This window comes from Oryctolagus cuniculus, chromosome 12 (assembly GCF_964237555.1).
Source record: "Oryctolagus cuniculus chromosome 12, mOryCun1.1, whole genome shotgun sequence".
NCBI lineage: Eukaryota > Metazoa > Chordata > Mammalia > Lagomorpha > Leporidae > Oryctolagus > Oryctolagus cuniculus.
The window spans coordinates 5634174-5656770 of NC_091443.1; positions in this window are offsets into that span (position 1 = coordinate 5634174).

Consider the following 22597-nt stretch of genomic DNA (forward strand, 5'->3'; position numbering starts at 1 on the left):
TGCTCCTGAATGCTTGGAATCAGAGGATAATGTAAAAGAGCTTTATGAGCTACTGATCAAAATATTTGCAAAAACGGACACAGTTTCAGAGAATTTTAAAACTATAATAAATAAATAAGATTAATTTCTTCAAAAACATTAGTAGAACATGGGAGTAAGGACATGAATTAAGATTTGAGAATTTCCTCTAGATAATATAGTTTGAATGAATGCAATAAAAAGAGTCATACTAAAACAGCCTGAGAAATGTTCTCAGTTTCTCTTTCTAATAATCCCTAAACCAAATAATGAAAGAATAAAGTACATGAAGTAATTTTTTTATTATTATTTATTTGACAGGTAGAATTACAGACTGTGAGAGAGACAGAAAGAAAGGTCTTCCTTCCGTTGGTTCATTCCCCAAATGGCTGCAACGGACGGAGCTGCGCCGATCCGAAGCCAGGAGCCAGGTGCTTCCTCCTGGTCTCCCATGCGGGTTCAGGGGCCCAAGCACTTGGGCCATCCTCCACTGCCTTCCCAGGCCACAAGAGAGCTGGACTGGAAGAGGAGCAACCAGGACTAGAACCTGGCGCCCATATGGGATGCCGGTGCCACAGGCGGAGGGTTGGCCTAGTCTGCCACGATGCCAACCCAGGAAATAAAATTTTAAAAATAATTGGTAGTGCTTATTAGGAGTATAAGGTAATGTGTCAAAATGTAAGACAGAAACTTAGGAATTCATACATTATATATAAATATAACATTGTATTTGGTACTCTTTTTTTTTTTTTTTTTTTTTTTGACAGGCAGAGTGGACAGTGAGAGAGAGAGACAGAGAGAAAGGTCTTCCTTTGCCGTTGGTTCACCCTCCAATGGCCGCCGGGGCTGGCGCGCTGCGGCCGGCGCACCGCGCTGATCCGATGGCAGGAGCCAGGAGCCAGGTGCTTTTCCTGGTCTCCCATGGGGTGCAGGGCCCAAGCACCTGGACCATCCTCCACTGCACTCCCTGGCCACAGCAGAGAGCTGGCCTGGAAGAGGGGCAACCAGGACAGAATCTGGTGCCCCGACCGGGACTAGAACCCGGTGTGCCGGCGCCGCAAGGCGGAGGATTAGCCTAGTGAGCCGCGGCGCCGGCCTGTATTTGGTACTCTTAAAATAGATTATACATGTTGAATTATAAAGCGATATACAATGAGAATCATGAATCTGAAAAGCCGCCATTGAAAAGTGATCTGATACCACAAGTAGAAGATTCTACTCCTGTTCTCACGTGATAGGTTGCACCCAAACTGAGTGAAACTGACAAAATAATCAATGACTGACTCATGCTTTATCTCATGATAGAGGTCCTGAAAGAGGGTGAAGCCTTTTTTTCCCCTAATGCCTCATCACTGGGATTTCTTATTTCACTGGCCCAAGTTGTCCCATGTGGAAGAGTGCACAGCGACCCCTTTCCTTCCCAAGTGGTGCTTTCTGAGACTGGGAGACTGTATCTCCTCTCTCATCTCTCAACATTCCTTTCAGAGTTCCAGAAAAAAGCAGTAAAGGAAACAGGATCACAGGCAAAATATTAGATCATTGGAGTTACAGCTCTCATGATTCACGTCACAGCTTGCAAAACACCATGTGCTGGACTTGACTCAGCATCCTGTGCCTTGGATGTGACAGCAGCAGAAAAATACCCTGTTCCCGGTGATCTTGCACTCAGCGATTTTACTGCCCATTGACCGTGCTTCTGGAACTCACTAGTTATTATGGTTAAATTACCAATCTTGTTCATACTGGCTTTTGTGATGAATATGTATTATTTATGGAATCATAATATTGATAGTCATTTTTCAAATTTCAAGGCATACATGCCAGCTTTTCATATTATTATTGGTTGTTTTAGTAACAGCTTCCTTGAAGTAGCTGCTTGAGTAACTTCTCAATTTTTTCCAATTTTTCATACTCAGTCACTTGTCTTTTGAAACTATATTTGTAATAGTTTGATAGATAGACAGACACAAACATATTTCAAGTAGATTCTTTTACGACTTATATAACTTTCACAATATGAAGCTCTTGTCTTTTAAGATTTTTTTTATTTGAAAGTTACAGAGAAAGGGAGAGAGAGAGAGAGAGAGAGAGGTCTTCCTTGTGCTTTTCACTCTTCAGATGGCTGTGATTGGCAGGGCTGGGCCAGGCGGAACCCAGGAGGAAGAAGCTTCTTCCAGATCTCCCGTGTACGTGCTGGGGCCCAAGCACTTGGGCTTCAGCTGCTTTCCCACGCTGTTAGCAAATACCTGGATCAGAGAGAAGCAGCTGGCCCACGAGCCAGCACTCACATGTGGTGAATTTCAGGTGGTGGTTCACTCCCTATGCTATGCCACAAAGCTCGCCCAAGTTCTTGTTTTATATAAGAGTTTTTGGATTCTGTTTAGGAGTTTTTACTATCATTTTAGCCTTTATTGTTTAACTTTTCACATAAAAAGCTACAGTCCACAAAAAGACTGACAATCAGTGAGCTAAGCACTTATCTCAAGAAAGAAGAAAAATCTTAAACAATATACTCAAATAAAGTGCAATAAAAACAATAAGTGGAAGGGCAGAAATAAACTATTCAGAAATCTGACATATAGTAGAGATCAATAAATCCAAAAGTTGATTCTTGGAAAACAACAAACATAGTGAAAACAAAGATAACAAATATAAGCCATAAAAAGAATATCACTATCATTCTTGAGACATTAAATGATTGCATAATGACACTAAAAATGTATTATATTTGAGTTGACACAAGATGGAATAGACCAATGGCATAGTCCCATCATTACTAATAAAATTGAACATGTAATTAAAAATATTCCCTAGTTGTTTATATCACTGAAATACTCCAGCACCTAACAAGGATAAATTCAATTTTTCCAAATGTTTCATAGCTTATTATGACATAATAGAATATTATTATAGACAGTTATCAGAGATGTTAGCGATATTCCTGCAGTTTAGTGTGATAATAATTAACAACTGAAAATGTTTGTATTTTGGATAAAATAATTCCTTTTGAAAGAATCTATCCTAAAGAATTTGTCAAAGATGTACAAAATACCTGTCCTTTTTATATTTTATAAAATATATGTAAATTCAGTGTCTAACAACAGAGGATGGGTTGAATTAATTACATGTATATATGTATGGGATAAATGCACTGAAATTTTGTAGGCTTGAAACCATAGAGAAAGTATTAACACCATAAAATACAAAATATTGCTGAGTTAAAAAAAGAAAATTACAAAAGTGTAAGTACAGTGTGCTCTCAACTTTGTACTTTTGGCTAGAATGGGAGGACTTACATTTATAAGCAAAATATGGCAATACATATTGTGGATTATTAACACAACACATCTACTACTTTTGTCTGTGTAAAGTGTCTGTTATCCAGATCAATTTTTTTTCAGAACATGTAAACAACAAATGATCACCCATCTCCCATTTTCTAATGCAAATAAATGCTTTGGAATAAGCATGATATGTTTTTCAGGGATAAGGAGATGTTGAGGATAGATTTTGGCCTTATTTCTGCCTGTTTGAACATGATCTACTTTACATTCTGGGTTGCTGTAAATACAAAGCAAGTACTGAATGTGAAAATTATGCAACAAAACCAAGGAAAGGAAGGATTCCTACTCTGGGACAGACTATCTCAAGGATAGTATTATCTGGTTAAAATTTTGCCCAGGACAATCTTAAATCACCCTACCTCCATCCATGTGTCTATCCTTCATAGGAAACTCAAATTTAATAATTTATCCAGGTCCTGGAAGAGATATTCCTTCAGTGTTAGGTTTGCTCTATTGCCTCTACACAGCTATTAATCATCACTATATCTGATAATTGAAGAATAGTGAAAGGATAATAAATGTGGGATGGTGAGCAAGAATAAGAGATTGTTCTGATAAAAAAAATTGAAATAAACAAAAACATGAAAATCTAGGTGTAGAAATTATACTGATATTAGGAGACCTATGTCCTTATAGACACAACTGATGAAAGATTGAAAGTTAAAAATCATTTACTTCTATCATAACACTTATATTTTGGTCTAATTTTCTGTTTATCTATTTTCAATAGTATATTAATTTCTTGAGTGTAGGGTCTACTGTTTACACACACACACGGGCACACACATACAGGCACACACACACACACACCACTTAGTGAAGTGTTTGACATAGAGAAGGAATAAAATAATTATCAGTTGAAAACACATTTTTTTTTTTTGACAGGCAGAGTTAGATAGTGAGAGAGAGAGACAGAGAGAAAGGTCTTCCTTCCATTGGTTCACCCCCCAAATGGCCGCAATGGCCGGCGCTGCGCTGATCCAAAGCCAGGAGCCACGTGCTTCCTCCTGGTCTCCCATGCAGGCGCAGGGCCCAAGCACTTGGGTCATCCTCCACTGCACTCTCGGGCCACAGCAGAGAGCTGGACTGGAAGGGGATCAACCGGGACAGAATCCGGAGCCCCAACCAGGACTAGAACCCAGATTGCCGGCGCCGCAGGTGGAGGATTAGCCAAGTGATCCACGGCGCTGGCTCGAAAACACGTTTTTATAAAAGAGAGGTAATGAAAGATAACAAAATAAAAATATGTCATTGGGAATAAGTAAGATTAATAAAGTTACCCTTTATATAGAAACTAGATTTGCAAATATCAGAGCTTAGGAATTTTTTTAAAGACTTATTTATTTATTTGAAAAGCAGCGTTACAAAGAGGCAGAGGCAGAGAGAGAGAGATAGAAGTTGAGAGGTTGGTCTTAAATCTGCTGGTTCACTCCTCAGATGACTGCAAAGGCTGGAGCTGTGCCGATCCAAATCCCAGAGCCAGGAGTTTCTTCTGGGTCTCTTATGTGGATGCAGGGGCCCAAGGACCTGAGCCATCCTCTTCTGCTTTCCCAGGCCACAGCAGAGAGCTGGATTGGAAGTGGAACAGCTGGGTCTCAAACCGGCACCCATACAGGATGCCAGCACTGCAGGTAGTGGCCTTACCTGCTATGCTGCAGTGCCGGCTCCGAGATTAGGGATTAAAATCCAAGAGTAGACACGACATTTCTACTTGGGAGAAAGAGCTAGAAGGCATATTACATCTGTGCTTTTATCAAGGTACTAATAAGTCTATAAGAAGTAGCAATTTTTCCAATTGAAAATGAATAAGGAGATATTTATTTCACAAGAGAAACAGATTAGTTTCACCAAGAGAAGAAAAAAGCAAATTAACAACTTGATTATTAGTCAAATAGAGTTCAGTTTTTAAAATAGACAAAGTAGATTTAAGTTCTCCTGTGCTTGAGGTGAGAGGTAACACTGCATGAATACAGATTAAAATTTCCTATTTATATGAAGTCAATATAATTACTTTCAATACATAAATAAATACATTATAGTTCTGATTTGAATGTTGGAATATTCTGGAGGAGAAAATCTCAAAATTTAGGTATATATACTCATGAGTTCATGAATACCTCATAAATCTGTTATGTAAGGATTATTGTAAACTTTGAATTTCATTTTATAAAAGTGATTCAATAAATGTTACATTCATTTTAATTTTTTATTAAACATATTGACAGCCCTTTGTCATCCTTTCCTACAAGTCTGCAGATACAAGTTAAATAGAAATCTTACATTTTGCAGTTCTAATGCCCTCTTCTCCCTTTGTGCAGATGTGATGTTGTAAAACGACGCACTCTTTCTCATCAGACTCACATAGGCATGCCTCTGCAGCTACCACTATTTGGTGAAAATAGTGGTAGAAGACGCATCCCATTTTCCTTTTCTGGTGTCTGGCATGAAAGAATTCCAGTTTTGGTTGGAGGTAGTACATATGCCATAAGTAAGCAGGATTTTAATAATGAGTGAGTTTGTGATTGCAGTGGAAGAAAAGGTCACTGGAGGCTGCAATAGGAACGGAGATAAATTGGGGTAACTGGTCTACTGTAGGTCTTGAAATGCAGCTTAGAATTTAACAGGAGAGAATGTTTTGACATCACAAAGTAGTTGAGGATAAAAATGTAGGTATAGTTGAATGTGCCCTGTATTCATCACTATGCAAAGTAATATTTTTTTAAAAAAATTGTAGTAATGTCATTTTTTAAATCTAAAGAAGACACTCAATTCTAGCTTATTTTACTGTCTTTTAAACAAATGTATATTCTTCCATCTATACTTTCAGTGAATTTTAAACTTAAGACAAGTTCCCCTTCAGCTTTTGTCTTTCCAACTAGAGCTTAAATTTTCCAGTCTATCGCCTCCTATCCCCTTGAGCATTGTATTTATCATTCTTGCTGCAAGTTGCAAGCACATAGATGCTTTCTTGAAAAGTGTACAGGGCTGTGGTGAGAATCACTTTTCCTGTGCAGATGTCAGTGAATTTATGAAGTGCTGGTGCAAACAATTGATGGCTAGTGACATCTTCTTGAATGGCTGTTAGTTGCCACCCCATTGTTAATACATTTTATTCAACAAAAGTGTGTTGGTACCAACAACCCAAAAGACTTTGTTCAAAACATTGTACCTCTTGTACATTAATAAGAAATGAACAAATGTCTGATGAACGTAACATATACATAGCTACATACACAGAATGTCTTGAAAGCAAAATGAAGTGATAAAGGGGTAAGTCAAGAAGACTTCCTGGAGGCCAAAGTATCCAATTTGTAACATGAAGACTGGAGTGATTTTGTTCAGGCATAAAGAGGGGCTTGTGATTCATCGTTTTCACAAACACAGGAACACATTGCTTATCCCACTGGACATTGGCTTATGTCATTTGCTATCCTTGTGATTCTGACTACAACACACCAATGACTAAGTTCTGGCTTCTAGCCAGAAGCCACCAATGTCACTGCAAGGTGCCATGCACTCAGAATAGAGTTGTGTGCTTTGGTACAGCCTGGAGAGCATTGTGCTGGCCTAGGCAAAGACAGTTCACACATATTACAGCAGGAACTCACTGTCCCTACCACTGGAAAATACAGCGAATCACCTTAGTTTAGGGCTCTAGAGATGGTGGTTCCTGGATTTGCAGCATCGGTGTCTTCTGGGAGCATATTAGCATGCAGATTCCCAAGCCCTGCCTCAGATCTACTGAATCAGAAGCTGTGTGGGGGAGGCCCATGAATCAGTGGTTTAGCAGGCACTCTGGGAATGTTTGGTATGTTTCAAGTTTGTGGACAACTTCCTTAGTTGGGAACCAAATCACATCATAACAGTGAGTGTTGGCTTCCCAGAGGAAATCTGGCATGCTCGCCAGAACACATTGTTACAGGTAGTAACACATAGTCAAAAATACATTGTCAGAAATATCTGTAATAGCAGCCAACTAGGGCATAATACCTGGCCTGCTACCTTTTCCTACCCAAGCTCAGGGGTCAGCTGTTCAACTTTCCACATGACTACAATATCTGGAAAAATTATAGCAAGATAGGTTATGCAGAATGGTATGGAAACCCTATTCCAAGGGCAGGTGCTGTGGCTTAGCAGGAAAAGCTGCCACCTGCAGTGCTGGCATCCCATATGGGCGTCAGTGCAAGTCCCAGCTGCTCCGCTTCCAATCCAGCTCTCTTCTGTGGCCTGGGAAAGCAGTAGAAGGTGGCCCAAGTGCTTGGGCTCCTGCACCCACGTGAGAGGCCCAGAAGAAGCTTCTGCTTAGGATTGGCATAGCTCTGGCAGTTACAGCCATTTGGGTAGTGAACCAGTGGATGGAAGACCTCTCTCCCTCTTTCTCTGTGCCTCTCTGTAACTCTGCCTTTAAAATAAATAATGCATAATAAATAATAAAAAAAACTCTATTCCATTTCTTTAATCACTTTAATTAGTGAAAAAGTTAAGAAAACTTAAAATAAGTCACATGACACTTCTTTTAAATCAAGGATTTCAATTCAAATATTTCTACTATACTATCTGTTCTACTATATTAGAATTTCTGTATGTCAAAGAAATATGGAGATCTATATTTTGTCATTGTACCATTTTAATATTCATTTTAATGACATAATATAAAAATTCCACTTTACTAATAACATCCATGGTATAAATACCCTATAATCAGACATTTTAATTTCAGTAGTAAAAAATTGTGCTTTTGCATCACTCTAGCACGATAAAGAGCATCAAAATTAGGTCGTTAGCAAAACCTTTGAACTACATTAGCTAAAATAAATATTAACATAAGAAATATATGATGGAAAATCTTTAGCACTATATGAACAATTAATTCAAAATGGTATATTGATCTTGAAGGAACCTAAAATAAAGTGCATTAAGCAATTCTAAATATTTCTCCAGTAAAAGCCTTCAATGTCACATATTGTTTTAGGCAACTTTTGTACAAAGAACTCACTAAACAATGACACAAGTCTTGACAGTTTGGATAGGAAATTAGTGGGAATACCCAGATAAATTTCCATGGTTAGAGAATATATTCTACAAATGGCTTAGAAGTCAATTTCTTTTAACATGGGAAAGGTGTCTCTTGTATCTTGATTTCTTTCTGGAAAAAGAATAAGTATTCTTAGTAATTACTCTCTTCATTCTCTGTCCCCTTAGATAAAACGGATGGTTGATAGGGAAACAAAATGTTAACGAAGAAAACAATCATGAACATAGAAAAACCAGGAAAAGGGGTCCATGTTGTGTGAAGAACAGAGAAACATATGTCACTCATTTCACTCCACCTGTTGCTGCTTTTCTCCATTGATAAATTCAGGAACTAAAATTCTGAGAGAAACCCTGGTTTTCTAACCACCAGCTGGAGAATAAGGGAGATTCTGAAAGGAGAGAGGAAGGACTCTGATGGTGTATATAAGTTGACAAATTGACAGAAGTCCCTGGGTTATCTCCCAACCTGCATAAGCACCAAACACACTAAAGAAGGGTAGCAAATGTTTTTGATAGCTGAAGCATACTTCACTACTGCCTACCTCCTGGTGAAACTTGGAGGAGGATAGGCAAGGGGACAAACACCAACTTTACCACGAACTTTTTGCAAATCTGACTTGTTTTGGTTAAACTCTCCCCAGAAGATGAAACATAATTGGTGGACTAAATCTAACTAGCTTGACTGACTCTTCAAGAAAAACTCAAAATTCTCCAGCGGAGTTTAATGGGTTCCAAAGCTTCACAACACAATGTTAAAAAAAATTCAGAGAGATCTTTTCTCCATTTCTCCATTGGTTCTCTCCCCACATGGCTGCAGTGGCCAGGGCTGGATCACTTGAAACCAGGAGCCTGAAAGTCCATCCAGATCTCCAATGTGAGTGGTATGGAACCAAGAACTTCTGTCTCTGTCTCTGTAACTGTTTTTCAAATAAATAACAACAAATATTTTTAAAAAGATTGAAGAACAAGAATCAATGTCAAATAGAAATATGAGAATGAACATAAAGAGACAATTCACCCAACAAAATAGTGTTACAAAAGCCCTCAAATATAAGGGAGGATGTTCAAACTCACTCATAATTAAAGAAATGCAAATTAAAGCAACATTGAAACACTATAAAATTACAAAAAATATAAATTATGTGACAATGTATCCTGATGAAAAAAAAAATCTATGGATAATCACACACTTGAATACATTGGCAGTGGAAATTCAAGTTGGTACAAGCCTTATAGAGAAGAATTTGGCAATATCTAAAAAACTGCATTCATCTTCTGATCCAGCAATCCCACTTCCCAGAGTCGACCTTAAAATCGTAACTGCAATTATTCAAAACTACCTATGTACAGTTATTCATTTAGTTTGGTTTGTAAGTAGAAACAACTTGCCCCAAATGGTGGAGTTAGAAACGTGCCAGGGGATTCCAGTACAATCCCATCAAGGTGGCATGTACCAACACCATCTCACTAGTTCAAGTGATCAATTTCAGTTCACAATTGATCACACAGATAGGTTTAAGAGTCAAAGGGATCACACAAACAAGACTAGTGTCTCCTAATACCAACTGATAGAATAAAAAAGGGAGAGAACGATCCAACATGGGAAGCGAGATACATAGCAGACTCAGAGAATGGCAGATGTCCTAAACAGCACTCTGGCCTCAGAATCAGCCCTTAAGGCATGCGGATCCGGCTGAAGAGCCCATGAGAGTATTTTAGGCATGGAAAGCCAAGACACTCTGGCAAAAAAAAAAAAAAAAAACACACACACACACACACACAAACCCTAATTGAAAGATCTCTGCGAGTGAGATCCCAGTAGAAAGAACGGGCCATCAAAGAAGGAGGTATCCTTCTCTGAAGGGAGGAGAGAACTTCCACTTTGACTATGACCCTGTCAGAATAAGATCGAAGTCGGTGAACTCAAAAGGCTTCCATAGCCTTGGCAACTCATGACTAGAGCCTAGGGAGATTACTGACGCCATAAACAAGAGTGTCAATTGTTAAGTCAACAACAGGAGTCACTGTGTACTTACTCCTCATGTGGGATCTCTGTCCTTAATGTGTTGTCCAATGTGAATTAATGCTATAACTAGTACTGAAACAGTATTTTACACTCTGTATTTCTGTGTGGGTGCAAACTGATGAAATCTTTACTTAATATATACTAAATCAATCTTCTGTATATAAAGATAATTGAAAATGAATCTTGATGTGAATGGAAGGGGAGAGGGAGTGGGAGATGGGAGGGGTGCAGGTGGGAGGGGAGTTATGGGGGGAAGAGCCATTGTAATCCATAAACTGTACTTTGAAAATTATATTTACTAAATAAAAGTTTTTTAAAAAATAAATAAAAATAAAAAATAAAAAAATTCAATAAAATTATGAAGTATACAAAGAATGAAAAAATTTGAACAATCTTAAAAAAAAAATCCAAAGATCCCAACCTTCAAATGACCCAGATATTGGAATTATAAAGCAAAAGACTTTAAAGCAACTATATAAGTATTTCCCATAATATAAAGGTAAATACTTTAAAGTAAATGTAAATGTAGAAATTCTCCACAGAATAATATAGCCTATAGAACATGAAAGTATTGTAATTTTATGGTATCATATTTGAAATGATATCTTGAGGCTGGCACTGTGACACAGCAGGTTAACGCCTTGGCCTGAAGCACCAGCTTCCCATATGGGTGCTGGTTCTAGTCCTGACTGCTCCGCTTCTGATCCAGCTCTCTGCTATGGCCTGGGAAAGCAGTGGCGGATGGCCCAAGTTCTTGGGCCCCTGCACCCGTGTGGGAGACCCGGAGGAAGCTCCTGGCTCCTGGCTTCGGATCGGCGCAGCTCCGGCCATTGTGGTCAACTGGGGAGTGAACCATCAGATGGAAGACCTCTCTCTCTCTCTGCCTCTCCTTCTCTCTCTGTATAACTCTGACTTTCGAATAAATAAATAAAATCTTTAAAAAAAAAAGAAACAATATCTGTATGGGCCACTAGTAGAAGTGAGATTACAAAAGAAAGAGACAATGAATATGAAGGTAGATAGAAAGAAAAGATGCAACCTAAAATCCTGAGAATAAAATGTTTAAATAGCGTCTCAAAACACTGTAGTATATTATTCAAAAGCCTAACTTTGTAACATTGGAATATTAGAAACCAAGGTAATTTGACAAAATTATGGCTGAATAAGTTTTCATAATTGGTAGATGACACAAATTTGCAGATTCAAGAGACTTAGAGATTCTAAAAAGAAAAAATCAAAGAAAATCAGACACAGAGATATCATAATCAAACTTTTGAGAAACAAAGGAAAGGGAAAAACTAAAAGCAGGCAAAGAAAGGGTGACACATTACATATCAGGGAGCAAAGGTTGTGGACTTCTCATTAGCAACTGGGGATCAGAAGACAGAACATAATTTGTTCTCTCCCTCCCCCTGTAAAAGAAATTGTCAAAACAAAATTATATCCAGCTAAAGTATCCTTCAAGAATAAAAGTAAAAAGAGGAAAAGGAAAATAGGACAAAGAAGCAGGAGAAGCATGAGGAGAGAGGCAAGAGGGAGACCAAGAGCAGGAGAAGGAGGAAGAGGAAGAAGGGGGAACAAATGAAGGAGGAGGAGGGGGAGGGGGAGGAGGAAGAGGAAGAAATTTATATGTGAAAAAAATCTAAGGAGTTGGTAAAGGAGCAACAGGGATGATAACCAGAATATCTGGGCAGTAATGTTTTTCTCTGTTAAGTATTTCAAAACATTTATGATTCATGAAAACAGAAATTATAACATTATTGAGGGGGTCCATATAGAGATGCAATAAATTTGATAACTGTAAGACAAAAGGCATCAAAAGGACAGATAAGTTTGTGTGTTTTCTGAGTAAATTGTGAAATATAATAATTCCAAAAAAATTTTAAAAAATCCGAATGGTCAAAACTCCATAGACAAAATAAAATGTTTTTATATTTTAAGTGTTGACAAAAGGAGGAAATAGAGAACAAAAATAATCATGGTACCTAAGCAGCAAAACATTAAAAGTCTGAATCTAGTCCCAACCATTCCAATAATATATTATATGGAAGTGAACTAAACAATAAATTAACATGGAGAAATTGTAAAATTGGATCTTTCATTGAAAAACTAACTGTGCTGATTGAAAGAGACCCACTTAAAATATTTTAGAAATGGATTAAAAGTAAAAGGATCAGGGCTGGTGCCGCGGCTCAACTAGGCTATTCCTCCACCTGCGGTGCCAGTACCCCGAGTTCTAGTCCTGGTTGGGGCTCCAGAACCTGTCCCAGTTGCTCCTCTTCCAGTCCAGCTCTCTGCTGTGGCCCGGGAAGGCAGTGGCGGATGGCCCAGGTCCTTGGGCCTGCACCCGCATGGGAGACCAGGAGGAAGCACCTGGCTCCTGCTTCAGATCAGCACAGTGTGCTGGCCTCAGTGCGCTGGACGTAGCAGCCATTTGGGGGTGAACCAGCTGAAAAGAAGACCTTTCTCTCTGTCTCTCTCTCACTAACTCTGCCTGTCCAAAAAAAAAGGAAAATGATGAAAAATCATAAAATATGAAGACGCCTATGATGTAAGTTCTAGTGAATATATTAAAAGCTTACAAAATGGATTTGCTAACATGTTTACTGGTTTTTTCATAAAATTAAAATATAAATTGACTGTATCACTTACTGAGTGTTCTCACAAGTTAAATGAAAAGAGTATTCATTCAAAAATATTTACATGAATGTTTTAAATTTGTTTTTAATTTTCTCAAATGGGAAGCAATCAGCATACCCATTGTGTAATAGATACATTGTGGTATATTTGTGAAATGTGATTTTATTTAGTAATATACAGGAGAAACTACTGAAAATTGTAAAAGCATGAAAAAAACCTCACATGAACTATGTTAAATAAACCATACTCAAAAGGCTACCTGATGCATGATTGCATTTGCATAACATCAGAAAAAAATAAAACTCAAGAAAATGGAGGAAAAAAATCAGAAGAGGTTGACAGTAAAGGATGAAGGGACAAACAAAGGATGAAGCAAAAGGCCAAGAAGAAACTTAGATCATATAGATCATATAGTTATGGATCATATAGACCTATATACCAAGCAAGGCAATTTCTTTTTTTTTAAATTTTTTATTTAGTAAATATAAATTTTCAAAGTACAGTTAATGGATTACAATGGCTTCCCCTCCATAACTTAAGGCAATTTCATTGTAAGTAAATTTAAAACAATTTCAAATGTTTTATAAAAAAATCACTGATGAGGGAAAAATCTTAGTTTTGAAGCAAAAGATAGCAGAATATGTAGAAAAAGATTCAAATATTCCATAATGATAGTAACATTTCTTTTAAAATAAGCACTATATATGGGTATTCAAGGGCATATCTGTAAAAGATATATGTTCAGAAATATATGTAAATATTTATTTCATAGTTCAGACAGAAAAATTGTCTTAAGTTGTTCTTTTTTCAAATTTGATAATTCAATGCTTTCCTTGTAATTAGGAAACCATTTATATTTAATACAATTATTGATATAGGTGTTTTTTTAGTCTATCTTGCTGAGTTTTTACTTGTTTATCTCATCTGCACTTAGATCATTTTCCCAATTTTAGTGATTTAATTTGGACTATTAAATACTTTACTTTTTATAATTCTTCATTTTCCACTAGTTATATTTTAAAAGTTTTAGGTGTTATTATGGGATTCAGAATATACAGTTTTAAGTTATCAGTCTGCCTTGAAAATAGTACAACAATAAACATACAGTATATGAATCTTGGCAATGATATACTGTGATTACTTGAGTCCAATTCTTTGTACTTCTATTGTCATACACTTTATTTCGACATGGTTTAAAATTAGTTTGTGCCTCTCATGTATATTCACATTTAAATATAAAATATTCAAATGCATGTGTATATATAAAACTTGACTGATACAATTTTGCAATTTTTCTTTCCTTTGAATATATATGTAAATTCCCATCTGATATCTATGTATAAAGAACTTTATTTAATATCTCTTATAATGAAATATCTGTCAATAAGTTACCTCGACATTAAAACTATAATGTCTAAAAAGATATTTTCTTTCATGTTTGAAGGATATTGCTGCAGTGTATAGAATTCTATTTTTCTTTTAATATTTGAAAGATGTTGCCCCATTGTCTTCTGGCTTGCATAATTTATGAGAAGAAGTCTGCTGTAATGCTTATTTATGGTCTTCTATAAGTATTGTTTAGTTGACTAAGATTTTCACTTTATATTTGGGTTTCATCAATTTTACTCTGAAGTGACTCATTTTTGCTTTTTCTTATTCTGAATTTATACTCCTTTGGGTTCTCTGTTTTCTTCAGTCTGGAATTTGTATTCCTTATTGATTTCAGAAAATTCTCAGCTGTTACTCTGTCAAATACTTTCTTTGACCAACGTTCCTTTCATTTTTCCTCAGAGAGACAACTGTATGTCTATAAATCATTTACTATATTTCACGGCTTTGGGTAGTCTCCTTTTTCTTTCTGTTTTCTCTTGTATTCCTGTTCACCTACCATTAAGTTAATCCTTCAATTTGATTTGCTCTTCAATTTGTAAAATACATTCATAAACTTCTTCATTTCTGATACTTACCATTTATATAATTACCATTCTATATTAATTTTTATATCTAGGCTAAAATATCTCACTCCCTCATTTACATTGTTCACATTATTTTACCTGTTTATCATATTATTCACAGTTACTTTAAACTCTCTACTATCTCTAAATCTGTTTCTATTAACTGCTTTAGATTTTGATGGTTGGTAATTATATTTTCCTTGGTTTATTTTTGAATATCTCACAATCTTTACTAAATAGCAGAAATCATCTGTAAATTTAAAATGTAGAGGTTTAGGTAAATATAATTGGAAGCCTAATTTTGCATTCCTTTTATCTGGATGTTATTGTTAGATGTTGAGTTAATCTAGTAAGACATTAAGCTGAACTGTGTTTTTGTTGCTATAGTTACCCTCCAGGCACTGCTGACTGCAAGGCCCCAGCGTGATGGAATGCTGTTGGCTTGTACTTAGTAAAGGGTTGAGGTGACACAGGGTCGTGCTCGGTGTTCCATCGCTACTCTAACCTCTTAGTAGAGCCCGCACACAATTGTGCACACTCTTGCCGTCTTTCTCCAGCAATGCTGCTGTTGCTTGTTACTCAGTGGGCTCCTTGCAGGGGACAGATGGAGTTATTGATTTTCCTGGTCCAGACTCAGTCTTTTGCAAGGTCCAGCAGCAAGCAGTCAACAACCCCTGAAGTGTCAAATGAATGGATCCTCTCCATTTCCTGTTCGACCTCCAGTATTTCTTGTGAATTCTCAGTTTAGGCAGCCGAAAATAGCTCGTGAGTGAATGTAGACTCCCTTCATGTTTGGTGTTCCCCACTTTGCTAAACTGTCCCATTAGCATACACTTCACCTTCAATAATTCATTAACCTCTAGTTACTTTACTTTCACCTGCTTCTATGAAGCCCTCTTCTTTCGACAGTGTTCAGCCAAAGGTAGAAGAGCTAGTGTGCACTACCTCTTCTTAAATGCTTTTAAAATTCTTGTAGTTCAACTCACTCACTTGCCTGTTGACTTCAGCTCTCCGATGATTTCATGAAAAGTTGTGATTATTTTTTTTACATTTGCCAACTATTTCTCAGGATAAGATGGGATTGAGTTTTAGTGTGTGTGTGTGTTTCTTTTATTTTTTTTTAGCATCCTCAGTGAAATCAAACTCTACCTCCAAGTTACATTTGAATAATTTTACTTCTCTTCCTGGAAACTCCACAATGAACAGGAAAAAGCCAGCAAAGATGGGAAATTCAAACTCTATTTTTGAGTGTAGGAATATTCAGTTAGAGCAATTCTGCACATATGTAATTTACCTCTCTTACTTCAAAACAAAATAAGTGAAAGTAAAACAACTGATATCTTTCAAAAGGAAGAAAAAATACATGAATATTCTAGATTTTTAAAGTCCGAAATGCATAAAAAGAAAACTCAATATATATGACTTTTAATTTTATAATTCTATAAAATTTAATTTAGAGGAAGAGAAAATTAGATATGGTCTATATATTAAATAATACTGTTAAAATTGCTATAGTATCATTGTTGCTGCTTATTTTCTTAGTTGTCACAAGACTGTCACACGTATTTAAGGAGAATTTAGTTATTAAGGAATAATGAATGATATAGCCTTCCCCAACCATATGAGAAGAAAACATGTATGAGAAAATTAAAGCAGTAGATTAAGCCAGCTGAAGGGTATTGAGGCATTTATTGTTTAAGTCTTCAAGATTTAAATAGGTTTAAACTTGTTCTAAATAATGTTTGGAGACTTTTTCTAATGAGTTTCTATAGAAACATTGCCAAAATCTTATATAATCAATATGAGCAATTTCTGAAGAACACAATGAAGTCATTTATTATCTATTTTAAATTTAATAAAGCTTAAAGCAATGTATCAGGATCTCCATGATTCAGTCTAATATAATGATCTGTGGAAATGCAACTTACAGAGATTGTGGGCAAAGGTCCAGAATTTGTACTAGATTTCAGTACCGGCCGTTTGTGTGAACACTTATATTTTTTTACTGAAACAAAAATAAGCAAAACGGAAAAGGAAACAGAATATAATTTTTGTTTGAATGTTATTTAAGTTATACATTTGTTTGAATGTTATTTAAGTTATACAAGTTTCACGGATTTCATATATACAGATTTAGGAACATAGTGATACTTCCACCCCACCCTCCCTCCTGCCCATACTCTAACCCTTCTTTCTAACCCCTCTCCCATTCCAACTTTTGGTTTTTACAAAGATCTACTTTCAGTTTACTTAATGATCCTAAAGTTAACCCCACACTAAGTAAAAGAGTTCAACAAATAGTATGATAAAAAAACAACACTGTTCCTCAACAGAAGAAACAAGGGCTATAAACAATCATTGGATCTCAAAATGTCCATTTCACCCCAATACATTACATTTTAGATACTGTGCAGTTATTTTCTAAGGAATTTTAACAACTGAGGCAAAAATCAGAAATGCATATAGTCATGGTAAAAAATTGTGAAGAATCTGACAAACACTGACCTCTGAAAGGACTATGATTGGAATGTGCATTATGTGGAAGAGAGTTGCTCTATACAACCTTGGAGTGGAAGCAGACGAAGGACCTATGGGAAAAATAATCTTATCACATCATTACTCTGCTTAAAATTCATCAGTGACTCTATATTGCCATGGTAAAGTACAAATCCTTGAGCCTGACTAACACAATTTCAAAGGCTGGTTTCTGTTCTACTTTTTCACTTCTTTTCTGAAGCTTCTTCAATTAGTATAAAATGACTTGCACTGCCTCCGACCATCCAGACGCTCACAGTCTGCTAGGTCCTGCATGGAAGTCCTTCTCAGTGTCTGCTGTCCCAGTGTTTTCAGCCCTGGAAGCTATACCCCAGCAGAGCCTAGTCTTCCATAAAGCTTTCCTCGTCTGTCTCCTAAGGAAGACAGCACCTTCAGCCCCACAATAAAGGCATGCGGATCTGGCTGAAAAGCCCATGAGAGTATTTCAGGCATGGAAAGTGGAAAACAAAAAAAAAAACTAAATGAAAGATCTCTGCGAGTGAGATCCCAGTGGAAAGAATGGGTCATCAAAGAAGGAGGTACCTTTCTCTGAAGGGAGGAGAGAACCTCCACTTTGACCATGGCCTTGTCTAAATATGATCAGAGTCAGTGAACTCAGGGGGCTTCCATAGCCTTGGCAGCTCATGACAAGAGCCTAGGGTGATTACTGAGGCCAAAAACAAGAGTGTCAATTTGTTAAGTCAGCAACAGGAGTCACTGTGCACTTACTCCTCATGTAGGATCTCTGTCCTTAGTGTGCTGTACATTGAGATTTAATGCTATAACTGGTACTCAAACAGTATTTTTCACTTTATGTTTCTGTGTGGGAGCAAACTGTTGAAATCTTTACTTAATGTATGCTAAACTGATCTTCTGTATATAAAGAGAATCGAAAATGAATCTTGATGTGAATGGAAGGGGAGAGGGAGTGGGAAAGGGGAGGGTTGTGGGTGGGAGGGACGTTATGGGGGGGAAGCCATTGTAATCCATAAGCTGTACTTTGGAAATTTATATTCATTAAATAAAAGTTAAAAATAAAAAAATTATTATTAATTTGGACTTGTTCAGATATCTCTTTTCTCCCTGAAGTGAGGAATAATACTTTGTGTATCTTGAACAGATAATATAGCAAAGCGTTAACTCTGAATCAGCAGGCTTGTACTGGGTAGATGATCTTGCCTTTTTTCTTCTTTCCCATGTAATAAAAGGGGGACAATGACAAAGTAGCTAAGGTAAAGTGAAAAAATAAAACCTAGGAAAATTCTTGTCATAGGGAAAGGAATGATCATTTTCCTGACAAAAACAGCAGTGAGATTTAGGAATATCAAATCTGATTCACTACAAAGGACATAAAAACTTATTCCTTGAAAAAAAAAAAACTGAATTACTAAAGCAAGCAGGTTTTATTTATATGATATCAAAATCTACTAAATTATAAATAATTGTGATCTCTAATCCATTATGCATTTAAATAACCCAAATTTATTATTTAATGTAAAGCAATAATTTAGAAAAATGTATGCATTGCTAAACTTCTTTTAAAGGCTTAGAAGAGTCATGTGACATCTTGCAAGTAGCATTATTCCTAGTCCTCAGAAGGGAAGTGTTAGCATTAAGTAGGAGCTCCTTAGAAACACAAACCCATAGGGCAGGCATTTAGTTTAATGGTTAAGGCACCTATAAGAGACACTGTCCCGCATCAGGGTACCCAGGTTCCTTCCCCAGACAATTTCAACTTCCTACTCGTGCAGATTTGCTGCAGGTTGTAGGAGCACTGGGAAATGAATCAGAAGATGGGAGCCCTCCTGTTCTCTCTCTCAATAATAATAATAATAATAATAATACTAGAACTGCAAACTCTTGGATAACATCTCAGGCCTAGTAATTTACATCTTGAATTTTAACAAAATCAACAAGTAATCACATGCATATTAAAGTTTGCAAAACACTTCTCTAAAAGCTAGGTAGGATATCTAGAAGAAAACGGAGTTTAACTAACCTTCTTAGGAAAGAAAAAAATCTGTATTTATTCTGGTGGTGTCAACTTGGCTGTTGCAGTGTACATTCCTAATGCACAAGATTGCTGATAGCATTTGTATCCATCTTGTATCCGTGTTATCAGGCACCCACACTTGTCTGCATCTGTTGTTCACAGATAAAGTTAGCATTTTTGAAATGAGTAGCCATATCAATCTATTCGTGCTGAAATAATCACCTAGTGTTTATTTTCTTTCTGTGGAGGAATGCACATGAGCCCATGCACTCCAACTTGACTGCAGAATCAATTCATTCTTTTTGAAATTCAAAAAAGAGGAACCAAAATGTGTATTTTTTCTTTTGATTCTGAAGAGTTTAGAAAATTTTAAAATTATTGGTAAAGAAAGAGCTCAAGGTCAAACTTTTGTTTCCATGATAGTTCTTTGTCGTAGTTTTGCTTCTGAAAATGACTTCAGTTTCTCTCCTTTAATTTGAAATGCAAATAATAAAGTTATTTAAATTCCTAGTGATTAAATTGGCATTATTTTAAAAAGGAATAAAACATCTTTTTCAAAATAATACTTGAAATGTAATGGCCTACTTGGAAGAGAGAAAATGTATTGAATAGAGTTATGAAAGCAGTACTTCTTGCATTTAAAAAAACTGATTTGGCACTTTTTGCTTTTCCTTAATGATAAATAACATACATTAGGCAAGGAAGATTTGGGTAACTTGAATATATACAAATTCCACCCATAAATTAACAGACAAAACCTATAAGACAGGCACATCCATAGGAATATTCACCTGCAATTCTTCCCCAAAGGTGTGATGAGTTGTTCTGAACATGAACCATTCATGTCTTCTGAGAGTTATGGGTTTGGGCTCCTCAAGTCTCTTGGGAAGGGAGCTTTCAGGGATTACATCATAGTTCTCTTACCTGTGTTTTCTGGAAGAATTTCAAAAAATTACAAAATTGTATTTGTAATTTTGGTATTAGAGAAAACATAGTTTATATGAGTTATAAGAAAATTTACATGAAGAGAGCATTGTTATATATTTCATTTAGTTTTCCTTATAGTATTCAAATTTCATACAATACAGTTTTATAAATAAACTTTTTTAGTATTTAATGGAAAGAATAACAAAATTGGTTTGCATTTTCCGACTGATCTAATTCCTAAACTTGGAGAGATACCATGACATCCAAATGTTTAGGAATATTATATATCTATTCACTTAAGCTAATTTAATTGAATCTGTAACTTACAAAATCTGTAAGTAGCGTTTAGAGATTGCCATTTTTATGTTTTTAAAATCATAATGTACTATGTTTAAAATAGAAAACAGGGTGAGTTAAAGCAACTAAAATGATGTATGCAGTTGGGCTCTATATAGAATGAATGAATATATCTCCAAGTTTCTAGTCTAGGAAGTCTTTGGTTCTTACCCAAAGTGCTTGCTTGAACATACTACTCTCTGAGACTTACAATATTATTTATGGAAGGAGACTGGGGAATGGTTAGGCAATCACAACTGGGGGAGCTATGAATTTTAATAAAGAATGCTTTGCTCCTTCTTTAATTGAAACATAATATTCAAAATGATATCCTAGAAAGTAAAACCTGTATTGAAGATTTGTCACACTTAACATCAGGATTTATTCACAAGCATGAAGAATGTTCATCTCCTTGCATGAATGAAATTCCACTTCAGATTTTCTGAGGACATGGTCATTTAAGAGCTAGCTTGCTCATGTAGAAAAATCATTAATAAAAATATGAATTTCAGAATGAAGGTAAGAAAATCTCAGCTTTGTTCCTTACTAGATTTGTGATTTGGAGCTTACTACTCAATGAGTGATTGAGTTTAAAAAGCAATTTCGTTTGAAAGTAAGACAGCTTCCTATTTCTACCCGCTAAAAATGAAGGCAGGTGGAACCACTCAGAAATGACCCAAGAAAAGATTCATTTCATATACCCATCCCTACCAAAATTCTAGTGTCTTATAAGACAGAATATAGTAACTACCTGATGTACAGTCTTACCACATGTATTTATTTATTTTATTTGATAGGTAGAGTTACAGACAGTGAGAGGGAGAGAGAGAGAAAGGTCTTCCTTCCGTTGTTTCACTCCCCAAATGACTGCAATGGCTGGAGCTGTGCCAATCCGAAGCCAAGAGCCAGGCGCTTCTTCCTCGTCTCCCATGCGGGTGCAAGGGCCAAACACTTGGGCCATCATCTGCTTTCACAGGGCATAGCAGAGAGCTGGATTGAAAGTGGAGCAGCTGGGACTAGAACCGGCATCCGTATGGGATACCTGCGCCGTGGGCGGAGGATTAACCTACTGTACCATGTTGCTGCCCCTCCACATGTATTTATTTTACAAATATACTACTTAAATGGTTGAAGTTAATTATGTCCATCAAAGCTAAGAATTATTGAATTGCTGATTGAGCTAAATTTTTATTTTTGATTTGTCAAATGGGGACACAAATGTTTCATCGTGTAGCAATGTTGTTCCCTCCATTGTTTTAATGACCATCCACATTCCCACACCCGTGGCCAATGCTTCTCCTCTTTTACTTGGACTCACTGAGCTTCTTCACCTCATGGTTCATGAAAACAACGTATTATGGAAAAGTTATGCCTAGATTTCAAATAGTTGGCACGAAAATAAACTTTCTTTCAACTCCATTGTCCAACAGACTTTTGGGGGTCTCTTCACACGAAAATTTGTCAGCAGTGCTAAAGTGAACTAAAGTCACCAGAGACAGTGGGTCAGAAGATTCTGCAGTGTACGTGCAGGGCTTAAACAAATGTGGCAAGAATAGGATGAGAAAGAAAAAGATAGATCCGAGAAGAACTGCAAAGACAAAGCCGATTCAGTGTACAACTCAGGACATGTGGGAAGATGTCGAGAGAAGGGAACACCAATGATGATCCAAATATTATGAAGAAATAATGAAGGTGGTGGTAGGATTTTGCACTGAAATGTGCCACAAAAGAGGAGGTAGGATCTTGGTAAGGACATGATATGGCTGATCCAGGGCCGTTAAATTCAAAC